At 28.4% G+C, this 15233-nt stretch overlaps 1 protein-coding gene across 13 annotated transcripts in view; it reads right to left on the bottom strand.

The window, feature by feature from the left end:
- LOC145277657 (uncharacterized) overlaps positions 1-15233 on the bottom strand; it is a 301800-nt gene that overhangs the window by 75687 nt on the left and 210880 nt on the right. The gene's annotated exons all lie outside the window — the stretch shown is intronic.

Here is a 15233-nt window from a genome sequence, read left to right as displayed (position 1 = left end):
ACAAAGTCTATTTTGTACTCTGTCAAGGCAGGATAGGCTGTTTTTAGCAGCTCTTGCCCAGATATGGCAACAGTATTCTATCCCCTTGTTACCTTCGACTTTCTTCAGGTATATCTTGTCAAACTCGGAAATTATCTGCGTGTCGTAGTGGATAAATTACGTGGTAAAATTCAGTTGTAAGTTACATTCTTCTGGAGGTTGAAGTTTCAATCCTCAGTGCAGGCAACACGCAAAATACAATTGTGGATTACTTAGGACTTCTGCCTACGTCATGGCTGACAAAACAAAAATATGCTATCTCCAAAGATTAAATTAAGGGTTCTCTTCCAAAATCTGTGCAGATTCCCGAGTTTGACAGAAAGATTCTGAAGTTTTCAGATACTCCTAAAAAAGATTGGAGATTACATTAAACAAAACGTTGTAGAAATAACACTCAAGATGAGAACAGTAGTCTGAAGAATCCAAATAATATGAATGATCAATCTTCATCCCAAAAAATTCAGAAACATTAGGTCTATATATGTCTATATATTTATATGGATAGGATTCACTCCTAAAGTTTTGAAAAATAGCTACTCATCATTAGGATTAGTAACGTGGGCTGTATTTAGTTTAATTTAGTGTTACACAAAGAAACAAATAGATGGTGGGAGTACTTTGTGAAAATTTTGATGTCTCCGAATTTTGTGAAATTTTAACAATATGTATTAAACATTAATTAATAAATATCATTCAAATTTCAGTTTCTTTGATGTATCAAAGGGTTCTAGAGGTATGAATTTCCATTTGAAAATATTTTAGATTTGCATTAAATTTGATAAATAGTTATTAGATACCAATTTAGTAAGATTCTCAGGATTTCAATTTTTTTCTTAAGACTCCTTAAGGTTAAGCTTTAAATATTAAACATTTACTACAATCAAAATCATTTAATGAATTTTAATAAAAAATGAAACAAGAATTTTCGACATAAAGTTTAGTTACATTGTATATGGTCATATGTGGACATAAAAGTTATGAAAAAGTGTTCTGTTTGGGAAATCAATTTTATCCATCCTGGGATGGGTAGTCTTCTAGTTATTCTAAAGCAAAGTTAATTAAAGTTTGTTTCCTTAAAGTTTATTTTTTTATACATATTTCTGATCACACAAAATACGTGCTAAAATATTTTGTGGTTTTGAAATTGAGTTATGTTTGAAAAATCTATTTTTATCGTTCTAATTTGCTGTAATTTGCAATTAACTCACCAAGTGACCCATCGCTTCCATTTATCACTTTTACTGTATACTGTTTGCGCGTTCAATTTTAGTTTATATGGTATCTATCACTTCCGCATTCATAATCCTTTTTCTATTAACTAACGGAAGTTATTAAAGAAAGGAAAAAATAAAGATTAGAGTAATCCATTATAAACAAAAGGAAATATCACCACAAGCAATAATAATATTAAACCTGTAGCTGTAAAAAGATATAGTACAGAAAAACTGACTAATTTGTGATGTTTTCTTTTTATTTAGTTGTACTTAACTGGCTTCACAAACTCACTGTTCCTTGATTCAAGCTATTAGGTCGGTGCAAAAGTTTTTTTTAGACTTAAAATTTGATCTTGTAAATGAAAGAACTGTGTTTTTGAAAATCGTTATTCATAAAAATAACGATCTTTGCTCTCTGCAACTTGATTCCATCTGTCAACGAGCTTCGCTTGAAAGATTCTTTAGGTTTTGATGTGAAATATGAATCCAACTCGTGTTCAATATCCTCTCGTGATATTAACCTAAACCCATCAAATGGTGTTGTAATCTTCAAAATAAGTGATAATCCGAGGGAGCTAGGTCAGGAGAATATGCAGGGTGGGGCAAGATTTTCCAACCAAATTCTCCTAAGAGATTTCTGGTTGCATGGGGATGAACATTATCATGAGAGAAAATGTCAACCTTTTCTGTTGATTAAAAAAGGTCGTTTTCAAGTCAACATGGGTGAGACTATTTAAAAAAAAAATATGATGCTTTAATAATCCAAGAGAAAAAGTTATGAATTAATCATGGTGATATATTTAAAGCATAACAATATATATAAAATAGATTACAATGGTTTTAATATGCCTAATTTCTACAAACCGACAAAAACTTTTGCGCAGACCTGATAAATGAATGGTTCAAAACGTTACACTTTTCCTAGTAAAATTTAAAGATAGAAAATAAAAGCAGATTATATTTCTGATTTTTTTTTTTAGATCATGATAAATTATTTGTACTATCTGGACTATTGTTCTCATCTTCAGAGTTATTTTCACAACGTTTAGGTCGACGTAACCTCCGACCTTCTTCAGGTATATCTTGTCAAACTCAGGAATCTTTCTGTTGAACTCAGGAACCTACATGGAATTTTAAGCAGAACCATTTATTTAATCCATAGGAAGTAGCATGATCTTGTTTCAGTCATCTCTAGATAGAAGTCCTTCACAATTATATTTTGAGCATCGCCTGCACTGAGCATTGAACCTTCAACCTCTAGAAGTAACTCAATTTTACAAGTACCTTATCATGGTCATTGCAAATATGCTACCCCTATGGATAAATTAAAGGGTTCCATTTGAAATTCCATACAGATTCCTGAGTTTGAGAGAAAAATTCCCAAGTTTGGCAAGGTACACCTGAAGAAGGTCGGAGGTTACATCGACTGAAATATTGTAAAATAATACTTAAGATGAGAATAGCAGTTTGAAGAATTCAAATAATACAAAAACAGATTCATTTTTAGCAAATTTTCTCCTCTTTCAACAAACCTTCATTAAAAGAGTATAGTTAAAATTTAAATGAAATTAAACATATAACTTTGTTGAGAGCACACTTAGAATTTACATTATTACTTTGTAACCCATATTTTGCTCAGCACAATGACTACTTGGAAAACGTTCAGAGACGTACAACCAAGTGAATACCATCCATCAGATGCCTGCCATACTCCTTGAATTAACTGAAGTTCTGACATCTAGCAACTGACTTGGTAAACACCCACAAAAAAATTAGTAACCATCTCGCCAACATGCATAAACATACTTACAATAACGGAAAACAACACAGCTTTCATGACTTGTAGAATTGAAAAACAAAGTCTCATTCTAACATTTAAAACACAATTTTATTGAATCGTCTTCATTAATATGTAAATGAAAGATGTAAGGGAAAGGCGTTAGTAAATGAACACGTCCATAAATATATACATAAATAAAGGGTTAGAAAGTCCACACAGTGTTAAAAAATGTCCCAGGAAAGAGAAAAGAGTTTATATATCAAGAATAAGATGAATGTACTGCTTGTAAGGAAAGGAAAAGAATTCATATATGAATGTTTTTCTGTACACATGTGAAGAAGTCTGTCAGTGTGTGTGTGTGTGTGTGTGTGTGTGTGTGTGTGTGTGTGTGTGTGTGTGTGTGTGTGTGTGAGAGAGAGAGTATTGGCGTCACCATATTGAATTCTTGGGCCTTTTCGTCAAAGGTCAGAGGCCCAAGAAGGTTTTGGTTGTGTTCCAAGAGAGAAGATTGGCAGTTGAAAGAAGCGGCATGGAATGAGTCTGCTGATCTTGGCAAAAAAATAAATAAATAAATAAAAAATTTTTAAAAAGTGTTGGAACTCCCTATTATTAACTTTCGTTGTGTACTCAGCTCGTCTGAGAGATGACCCTCCGATTGGATAAGCTAGAAAGGAAGTTAAATGTTTGCACTAATCAGCGCTGAGCTCAGAAATTAAGCACAGATTCAAAATTGTAATGGTGGCTGTTGTTGCTATTTGGAACATGGCTGCTACAGATTTTTTGGTACATTTTTTTCATGCCCAAAATTGTTGAAGTATAGAAAAAAACTCCATGTACTCGCTGTTGACTGCCGAGACACTGTATCCTCTAAAACTCTCATTCTTCCTTAAAACTATATCCTATATCCCCCCCTCTAAATATATGAACAACTAGACATAGACTTTTGATGAATTGTAGTGAACTTGCGCACGATATACAGAAATTTCTTCTTTTTCACTACAGCAACATAGTTATATACTTGAAATTCTTACATGAAGACAAATATGTTGTGTTGGACTTTAGGTCTGACAAGATTTGACCATGCCCAAAATGTCAATATTTGCCACCATTAAGATGTTATGCCAATGTCAGACAAAACGTAAGAAAATTGCCCATGCTGATACAGTGATTTCTATTTTAACAATCAGCAATGGAGTTTCTAATTCATGCACGAGCAGTTGAGTTTTTATTTCATTTTTTTTTTTTTTTCTAACTCCATCTCCCGTTTTCGTTTTCTTTGATTTAAATACCATACAATTTAGTGAACGACCTGCTTGTTTTTGGTTCTTAATAAAAAAAATAAATATGCTAATGAGCATTTTCTTTTATTATTCATATTCATCCCAAACAAGGCACATTGCCAGTGTGACGTAAGAGGCTACTATTAGGGACCATGCCTACAGGGACACTCTAAGTAAGGAGTTGAGTAATGAGACGTGGGTTTGCATTGCATTTAGATTTCTGCACAATTTTGTACAGTTACGGAAACAGGAAAGGGAGAGAATTCCAAAGTCTAGAAGTTTAAAGGAAGAAACTATCAGACTAGAAAGCTTTTTGGCATTTAGTTTCATCACATTTCCCCCTCCATGTCAATTATTAGCAAATGTATAGAGTCTTGATCTTTGCTTAGGTTGTAAAACCAACATATAATATTTTGAAACAAAAGGGCTCGAAAATGAAAACAACTTCCTTCTATAAACAATACAGGTATTGATTTAAGTAACATACACAGCTGGGTGTAGGTTGCCAGAAGTTTAGACGGTTAAGAAAGTAATTAAAGTAAAAAAAAAAGTCCGACTGTTGCGTTTCTTTAAGCTGTATAACTTTCTGTGGAGAATAGCAGCCTCATTTGGCTGTCCAGTGCACAGAGGCAGGAGAGAAAATTTCTTTCTATGTTGGTGTCTGCTGACAGCTGTCTAAATCCCTAAAGGTCTGAAAGGCTCAGTAGAAATTAATTTATTCTCATGTGAACAAGCCACCTGGCAGGACTGCTCTCCCCCATAGGAGGTAAATATCATTGTTTATTACTGCTACAAGTGTAACATTTTTAGTCGAATGACAAACATTCCAAAAATAAATGCTATCTATTTTTTTTATTTTGCTCGAATGGATCAGAAATGATTGCAAATTGCATTGTTATGATGACTGACCTTATGCATTTAGGACCTGAAAGTTGAATCTGTATCTTGTGGTGTGAGACTCTAAGAAAGCAAACCCCCTGCCATGGATGTGTGTTAGAAGCAGAGATGTGTTGAATTCCTTCATGCAGAAAAAATTGAACTGATCAACATTCGCCAATGCCTGTTGAATGTTTACAAAGCCGATGCAGATTATATCAGCACAGTTAGGAGATGGGTTTTTCAACATCAGAATGCCAACAGAGATGTGAGTGAGAAAGTATGCTCTAGATTTTTACAACCAAGGCATCAAAAGAGTACTCAGAATGGTGATCACTGTGGAAAAATAAATTCTGGAGCAAAGAAGGTCGCTCATTTTAATGGTACCACTCTCATCTTCATAGCTCTTCAATGTTTTAGTTTTTTATGTTAAAAAATTGAAGGTCTTACTTTTGGAATGACCTTCATAAGCAACCATTTTGGAAGTGAATTGGACACTTTGGCAGTTATCTCTGAACTGGCATATTGTACTATAACCACGATTAACTTTATATACAAAGAACAAACATCATCCATCTTCCCATCAGGGTGACTATCTTCCACAGTTTTGACGCTCAGTAGTAGAAAAAAAAGCTATAGGTACTGACTTTGAACCATCTACTTTTAGTGTAATGAGGGAATGGCTACTTCCAGGCTGCAGGGTTTTTTTTTGTTTTTGCTTATATATATATATATATATATATATATATATATATATATATATATATATATATATATATATATATATATATATATATATATATATATATAATCTTCAATGCACTGAAATATATATATATATATAATCTTCAACAATGCACTGAAATTATTATTTCATAAATCAATCCGTGACTTCATTAGCATTGAGAAAGAGATGCCGGAATATATATATATATATATATATATATATATATATATATATATATATATATGCTAATGAAGTCACGGATTGATTTATGAAATAATAATTTCAGTGCATTGTTGAAGATTAGGCTGAAATTGTTGCTTTATGCAAGGGATATAATTGCGATCAATATAAGGGAAATAACTGCAATCAATATAAGGGAGATAACTACAAAAACTTTTAATGGTGTACGCGTTGAGTGTTCATTTTTGTCATTTACTGAAAAGTATAAGAATTTATGATAAATAGATGTTGTATTATCTTATATTTTAACACTGCCAATTGCAATGAAAAAAAAAAAGTAACAATATTTGGTTGAGTCTCAATTTTACGGTCAACACAATTGGTTGAGGTTGCATGTTTTGCTAGATGATATAAAATATTGGGTACTTATGCAGAATACGAACCGCGCCGACCTAATAACGTTATTATGAATAATAAAGTCAGAATGATTTTATTAACATGGGGGAAACAAAAGATACAGTAAAAAAAAAAATGCATTTAGTTTGAAATTCTGATGCTTATTCACATTGGCACTTATGGCGGCAATTAAAAGTAAAGCAAATACAGAAATGTTTGCATGATGTATTTACTTGTCACAGAACGTAGATGTCATATTCCAAAAATTACATCATTTGATCAACTAATTTTTTTTTTAACTAAGAAAATCCAAATTTATGATTTTTAGCGAATTTACTACTAAACTTTATTGATAATAAGGCCGATTTTTATCTCGACATTTCAATGTGAGTTGTCTCCCCTCTTATTTATTACGGTAAATGTGTAGTTAAGCGGCGTAAATTATTTGACAAACAAAAAATTATAAAAACTATTTATTTTTTTATATAAAACACATTATTACACCCAAAGGCTGAAATAAAGCCAGAAAAACTTTCATTTTTTATTATATTTTTGTCATTTTTTTATTAGACTAAATGTACGACATTCAAGGTCAAAATATGTATTGCTTTTAAGATTTGGCCTTTCTAAGGTTTGACAGATTGATCTTTTTAAGGCCAAATTTGACCTTTTTTGCGCACTTTCATTACAAAAAAAATATGGTGACCAAAAACATGGTTCTAATAAAGAGCGTAAAAAAGGGCAATCTGTCAAATCTTAGAAAGGCCAAATTTTAAAAGCAATATGGCGACCTTTAATATCATGCATAAAAATGATGAAAAAATAATAAAAAAGAAATTTTTTCTAGATTATTTCAGCCTTAGGGTCTAATAATGTGCTTTATGTAAAAATAAATTATTTTTATAATTTATTTTATCTGTCAAATAATTTACGCTGCTAAACTACACATTTGCCTTTATTCCATAGAATTTTATTACGTCCGAGGTAAACACTATAACTTGCTTAGTCGTAAAATTTGATTTTCTTGAATTAAAAAAAGGTTAAAAACTACTTTATCAAATGACATAATTGTTGGAATATGACATCTTATTTCTGTAGCGAATATGTACATCATACAGACTTTTCTGTATTTTCGTTCCTTTTAATTTAATTTAATTTAATTGTATCCATAAGTGCCAGTTTGAATAAGCACCAAAATCCTATCTAAAAAGTAGCACGGTCCATATTCTGCACTAGGTGTATCAGAATCGGCCATTAAAAATGCCGTATATGAACTTGAATAAATCAACTTACTATCTTTCAAAGCTTATAACTACTTGAAAAATGTCATTCAAAACCTTTTTTTTTAATTAAAGGAGCAAAGACCAAATATTTTAAAAATGACAAGTTTAATAGCAAATTATGCAATATTTGTTTTTTTTAATCGGTTTTCTTTAAAAAACATTTAAAGAAAATCAACGAAATTTTACTTAGTTCGATTATAAAAATATATATAAATTCCAAAAAATCACTTACCTATAAAAAATTCTATTTAATGTGTACTTCCATTGTTCACTGTTAAGAACTTATCCATATTTATACTTATATTCCATGTCCTTTTTAAATAAAATACTTTTTTAAACAAGGATTCAAAATAAAAAACACGCAAACTCGAATTTATTGACTGTTCAAATGAAGGGAGAGAATCTGATTTTTTTTCGATATTATCTTATGGTGACTTATAAATGCCAAAATTAATATGTCTTTTTATTGCGTGCTGTTTACCAAAATTAGTATTTGGGGGCCTCCGTAGCTGAAAAAAAAGCACACATTCATTTATAAGTTTTTTCTGTTAAACAAAAATCCAGTGACCGATTTTTTTTTTAATTCTCTTAATGAAATACACGAGTTCTGATTATTATATCTTATTTCTACTTTATCGAGTGATTTTTTTTTAAATATCTAAAAAAAAAAGAAAACATTGAATGAAATAGAAAACATTGCCGTCAGTGTCCAGTATTTACTTGACAATATATGCATAACATAAGCTTTCATTTAAAAAAAAAAATCAACATGATTTAAAAAAAAAGAAAGGGTTTTACACTTTGTACTTTACAGGTAAATTACAAAAAAAAACACTTTTATTTTGTTTTAAATTAGAATATTTTATTTATTGATCTTTTATCTTCAATTTGTGATACATAAAATTTTGGTACGTAAATTAATTATTTAAATTTTAATAGGCACTTCAAAAGCGGGGGGGGGTGAATAAAAAAAACCCTTTGTCTAAAATATTATATTGGTTTATTGGAAAGAGCATAAAATTTCAGATTGACCCTGAAAATATCGTAAACATTGAACCAATAGAAAAATTTTGATAGATTTTTAAATTTAAAAATTTTTTTAAATTTCACTCGTAAAATTCAATTGATTTCATACGTAAAAAAAAAAAATGGCTGGTTGAACGCGCACCAGCACTTTGTAAACACTGCTTTTTAAAAAATAAAAAATAATGTTTCTATTATTTTTTTAAATAACTTTAATAGTTTATTTTGGAAGTATATTCCATACAGAAAATAAACAGCCCACTTTAAAAAGAGAAATTACGAGTTTTTTTATATTTTATTCGCAGTTTTCTGTTAGGGGCGGGGAGGTAAAGAATTCCCCAAAAATTCTGATACACCTAATTCTACACAAGCATAGAACAGAACGTAGAATATGTCAGAAAAAACGAAAGTATTTTAGTAAGTTATATTGAGAAAAACAAAAACAAGTGTATTACAGAACACAAGCATTATGTTGTGAAACAAATATTTTTTATAAATACTTTATTTAAAATAAATTAGTATTTCACTTTCTTCAAGAAAAGTCCTCCGACACTTGTTACAGGCCCGTAAGATTAAGATCAAATATAAAAAAAAATAAGATAAAAATAAAAAAACGTGTCCAATACAGAATATACCAAAAAAGTTTTCTTATTTACTATTAAGATTTATTGAAATTTAAAATTAAGAATGAATAAATATTTGGAGAATATTCTATATTCAATACATTGTTTATTTTAATTTTAGACTAACAGGTCTGCAGCAAACATCGGAAAACTTTGCTTGAAGAAAGCCCTCGCCCTTCAAAAGTTGATTTTTAGGGGTACTCGGGTCTGTTTTGAATGAATACTACATTTAAAATTGTCACCGACAAGGAGTTCTTAAGACATTTATTATCTTTTCACTTAAAGCACTCGCAAAACAATGCGCATGTGCAAGAGAAAATAAAAAATCAAGGTGTTTTTGAATAACCAAAAATAAAATCTAGAATTTCAGAAGGCACATGATAATCAATATAATAATTTTTATTAATAAAAAAAATAATAATAACAAAGAATAATAGGGTTATTGATTACATAACCCTACTTACTTTTCATTAAACTCAGTAATTGTATTAAAATATTTGTATACATCTTTCACATAAATCAGTGGTATTCGTATTCATTGTTATATAATTATAAAAAATTATATATATATATATATATATATATATATATAATTATAAAAAATGATATATATATATCATTATAAAAAATTATATATATATATCATTATAAAAAATTATATATATATATATATATATATATCTAATTATAAAAATATATATATCTAATTATAAAAAATATATATATATATATATCTAATTATAAAATATATATATATATATATAATTATAAAAAAAAAATATATATATATATAATTATAAAATATATATATATATATAATTATAAAAAAATATATGTATATATATAATTATAAAAAATTATATATATATAGCATTATAAAAACTTATATATATAGCATTATAAAAAATTATATATATTTATAAAAATTATATATATATATCTATAAAAAATTATATATATATATATATATAATTATAAAACATTATATATATATATGATTATAAAAAATGATATATATATATATATGATTATAAAAATTTTTATATGTATATATATATATAATTATAAAGAATTATATATATATATATAATTATAAAGAATTATATATATATATATAATTATAAAGAATTATATATATATATAATTATAAAGAATTATATATATATATAATTATAAAGAATTATATATATATATATATATATATATATATATATATATATATATATATATATATATATATACACATAATCCAATGTAGAATTAATAAAACTAGTGAGGCATTTGGTAGGTTACGACACAGACTCTGGAACAGCCACGATGTGTCTCTAAAAGTAAAGGTGGCAGTCTACAAATATGTCTTCTGTGTGATGCCGAAACGTGGACCTTGTACCGCAAGCATATAAATCAGTTTGACTCCTTCCATATGAGATGTCTGCGTTTTATCTGCAATGTTGGATGGCAGGATTGTGTTCCGAATAGTGAATTACTGGAGAGATGTGAAATCACTGGTATTGAATCATTTTTGATCAGGATACAAATGCGGTGGTCGGGTCATCTTGTAAGAATGGATGACTCAAGAGTTCCTAAGAAACTTTTTTATGGGCAACTGACAAATTCTGTCCGTCTAATAGGGCGTCCCCTGCTTCGTTACAAAGATAAACTAAAAGACAACCTGAAACGTTGTGGAATTTCTCTGAGTTCCTGGGAGAGTGTAACAGAGGATCGCAGAAAATGGAGGAAGACGTGTTTCCTGGGGACCAAAGAATTTGAACATAACCGCCTTTGTCATAGGGACATCCTTCGTGCAAATATGAAGGCAAGACACAAGAAACATCCACCTAAAAATGAATATATATGCCATTGTGGTTTCAGAGCACGCAACAAAGCAGGGTTATCTGTTCATTCGAGAAGGCATCTTTGACCTACGAGCATATGAAAGTTCACCATCTGCGGAGGAGTGTGCCGGACGTCTACAGGATTGCAATTACGCATGTGGTGTCACAGATCTTGGGAGCTGCTGAAGATTGCATACTGAACACTCATTCATCGTCTTCGATGAGAGAATCCACCATACATAATTATAAAGAATTATATATATATATATATATATATAATTATAAAGAATTATATATATATATATATATATATATATATATATAATTATAAAGAATTATATATATATAATTATAAAGAATTATATATTTATATATAATTATAAAGAATTATATATTTATAATTATAAAGAATTATATATTTATATATAATTATAAAGAATTATATATTTATATATAATTATAAAGAATTATATATTTATATATAATTATAAATAATTATATATTTATATATAATTATAAATAATTATATATTTATATATAATTATAAATAATTATATATTTATATATATATATATAATTATAAAGAATTATATATTTATATATATATATATAATTATAAAGAATTATACATTTATATATATATAATTATAAAGAATTATATATATATATATATAATTATAAAGAATTATATATTTATATATATATATATATATACTAGCGGGGGTACCCGGCGTTGCCCGAGTGTTTGTTTCCGGGACGGGGGGGGGGAGTTTTAAAAAATGTTATGGTAGGTAAGTAGGAAGGATCAAACCCGGAGTCATGAGTAAAAGTAGGAAAATATAGTGTGAAAAAAAAACAAAAAACATCTGCAACGTTAACAGTTCGGCCACCAAGAAAAGTCCATTCCAGTTCTTTAGGAAAAAAAAAAAAAAAAAAACGACTACGGTAGGTCGGTGCGAACGTGAAAATATAATGTGAATTGTCCAGCATGCTAACCACTACGCCACAGAGCACTGCAGCTTAGTTTAGTGATTTTAAATAACTTCACATGAAAGAACTACGAAGCCAAACCGGTGTTCTCTTCTCAACTGTTCCTTGTGAACGATCCCCAAACGGTGTTAAGTGGTGGCAGGGGGAGGAGGAATTTTTTAGAGAGAAAATATTTTACCACTTCCATTGATCTTAACCGATTTTGGCCGCGACTTCTCAGCAGAAAAAGTATAGAAATCTAAGATTATCGAGGAATTTTAGAAATAATAAGCCTATAACACACCTCAGATATTGTTCTGCCGTTTGTGCATATTATATTTGCATGAAATATCTTGATTTTTAATCCTATTAATGTCAAAATCAGACGGGAAAAAATTAGTTCATTTTATTTATATAGAGAAGAGATATATAATTATAAAGAATTATATATTTATATATATATATATATATATATATATATATATAATTATAAAGAATTATATATTTATATATATATATATAATTATAAAGAATTATATATTTATATATATATATATATAATTATAAAGAATTATTTATTTATATATATATATATAAATATATAATTATAAAGAATTATTTATATATATATATATATATATATATATATAATTATAAAGAATTATATATTTATATATATATAATTATAAAGAATTATATATTTATATATATATATATATAATTATAAAGAATTATATATTTATATATATATATATAATTATAAAGAATTATATATTTATATATATATATATAATTATAAAGAATTATATATTTATATATATATATATATATAATTATAAAGAATTATATATTATTATTTAAAAATATAGAAAACAAAGATAAATGTACGTTCATACAGTTTGACATCATAGACTTTTATCCCTCGATATCCGAAGAACTTTTTAACATTGCCCTAGAATTTGCCGAGGTATGCACTGATATATCCTCAGAAGAAATCAACATAATTAAAAAATGTAGAAAATCAGTTCTAATAAATAACAATAACCAATAGATAAAAAATAAAATGAAAAATTCATTCGATTTGGCGATGGGTGCCAGAGACTCTGCAGAGGCATCAGATCTTGTGGGATTATTCATTCTATATACCCTCACAAGCATATTCGATACTACGGATATCGGCCTATATAGAGATGACGGACTAGCTATAATAAAAAACTCTAACAAAGTCAAGGGAGAAAACTTTAAGAAAATCATACACAAAGAAATGAAAAAATTAGGCCTAAAAGCGGACATATCAGCTAACATAAAAATAACAAACTTCCTAGACGTCACGTTAAACTTAGATAAAAACACATATGAACCATACTTAAAAGATAACACTACTCCAATTTATGTAAACCCTAAGTCCAACCACCTACCATCAATTATAAAACATATTCCTAACTCGATCGTAAGTAGACTCAGTAATAACTCAAGCGACGAAAATGCATTTAACAGGTCATCCAATATTTACGAAACAGCCCTAAAAAATAGTGGATACAAAAATATCGATATCAAATATAAGCAACAAAACACCAACAACTATAATAAAATTAAAAACAGAAGAAAAAGAACTATAATTTGGTATACGGCCCCATACAATCAAATGTTAAAAACAAAACTTGGCAAGAAATTTCTAGATCTTATTGAAAAACACTTTCCCGCAACCAACCCCTTACACAAAATCTTCAATAAAAATACCTTGAAGTTATCTTACAGTTGTTGCGAAAATTTAGAGATGATAATTAAGGCACATAATAACAAAATACTAAATGAAAACAATGTAAACAACAACAAAATAAACAATAAAAAAAGTAGACACCATGACAGAAATAAAACCAACACTAGCAGAAATAATAATAATAATAATAATAATAATAACAAACCAACCCCGGACAAGAATAACCATACCATAAATAAAAATACTAATAACGAACAAGATAAATGCAATTGTAGACACCGCACACTTTGCCTAGTCCAAAATAAATGTCTAACAAAAAGCGTAGTTTATCAAGCAACAATATTTTCGAAAGAAAACCCGAATAACAAGAAATATTACATAGGCATGACTTCCTTAGATTTCAAAACCCGATACTATGACCACAAAAGCACATTCAAAAATAAAAAACACTGTATAAAAACAACACTAGCGAATAAATACTGGGAACTCAAAGAAAGCGGACATTCGCCGGTAGTCGAATGGAAAATAATGAGACAAGCTACCACATGCAGACATTTAGACGACCCATGTAAATTATGCCTCCATGAAAAATTTTCTATCCTGTACTTTAAAGAACCTCAAAATCTATTAAACTGTAGGCGGGAAATAGCAAACAACTGTGTTCACAAAATAAAACTTACTCTAGGATAGCGATATAAAATAGCTTAAAAACTAACAATAACAATAGGAAAAAAAACAAATAAATAAATTAAATAAACATGAATATACATAAACGATCACATACATATATGTATATGTATGTATGTGTGTATATATATATATATATATGTGTGTGTATATATATATGTGTGTATATATGTATGTATGTATGTATATGTATGTGCATTGTTGTGTGCACATAGGTATATTTATATGTATAAAAAAAAAAAAAAAAAAAAAGGAGAACGACCACCTAAACCCACTAACCTAATTCTAAAACAGATCCTTTGTTTGATAAAATGCATGCCCATTGGCTGGTAGGAAGGGGCGCGGTGGATACTAGAAAGCTGATTGGCCGACTAGAAATCCTCAACATATATAAAAACAAGAAGCAACGACAGAATTCGCGCATAAGCCTGACGAATCCTATAGTTGGATGAAACGCAGAATATTCAGTGTAGCTTAATCGCCATATATATTTTATAAATTACTATATATATATATAATTATAAAGAATTATATATTTATATATAGATATATATAATTATAAAGAATTATATATTTATATATATATATAATTATAAAGAAT

Source organism: Euprymna scolopes, chromosome 6, assembly GCF_053919585.1.
Source record: "Euprymna scolopes isolate OS-2025 chromosome 6, ASM5391958v1, whole genome shotgun sequence".
Taxonomy (NCBI): domain Eukaryota; kingdom Metazoa; phylum Mollusca; class Cephalopoda; order Sepiida; family Sepiolidae; genus Euprymna; species Euprymna scolopes.
The sequence above is the reverse complement of the archived record's forward strand: the minus strand, read 5'-3'. Positions and strand labels throughout refer to the sequence as shown.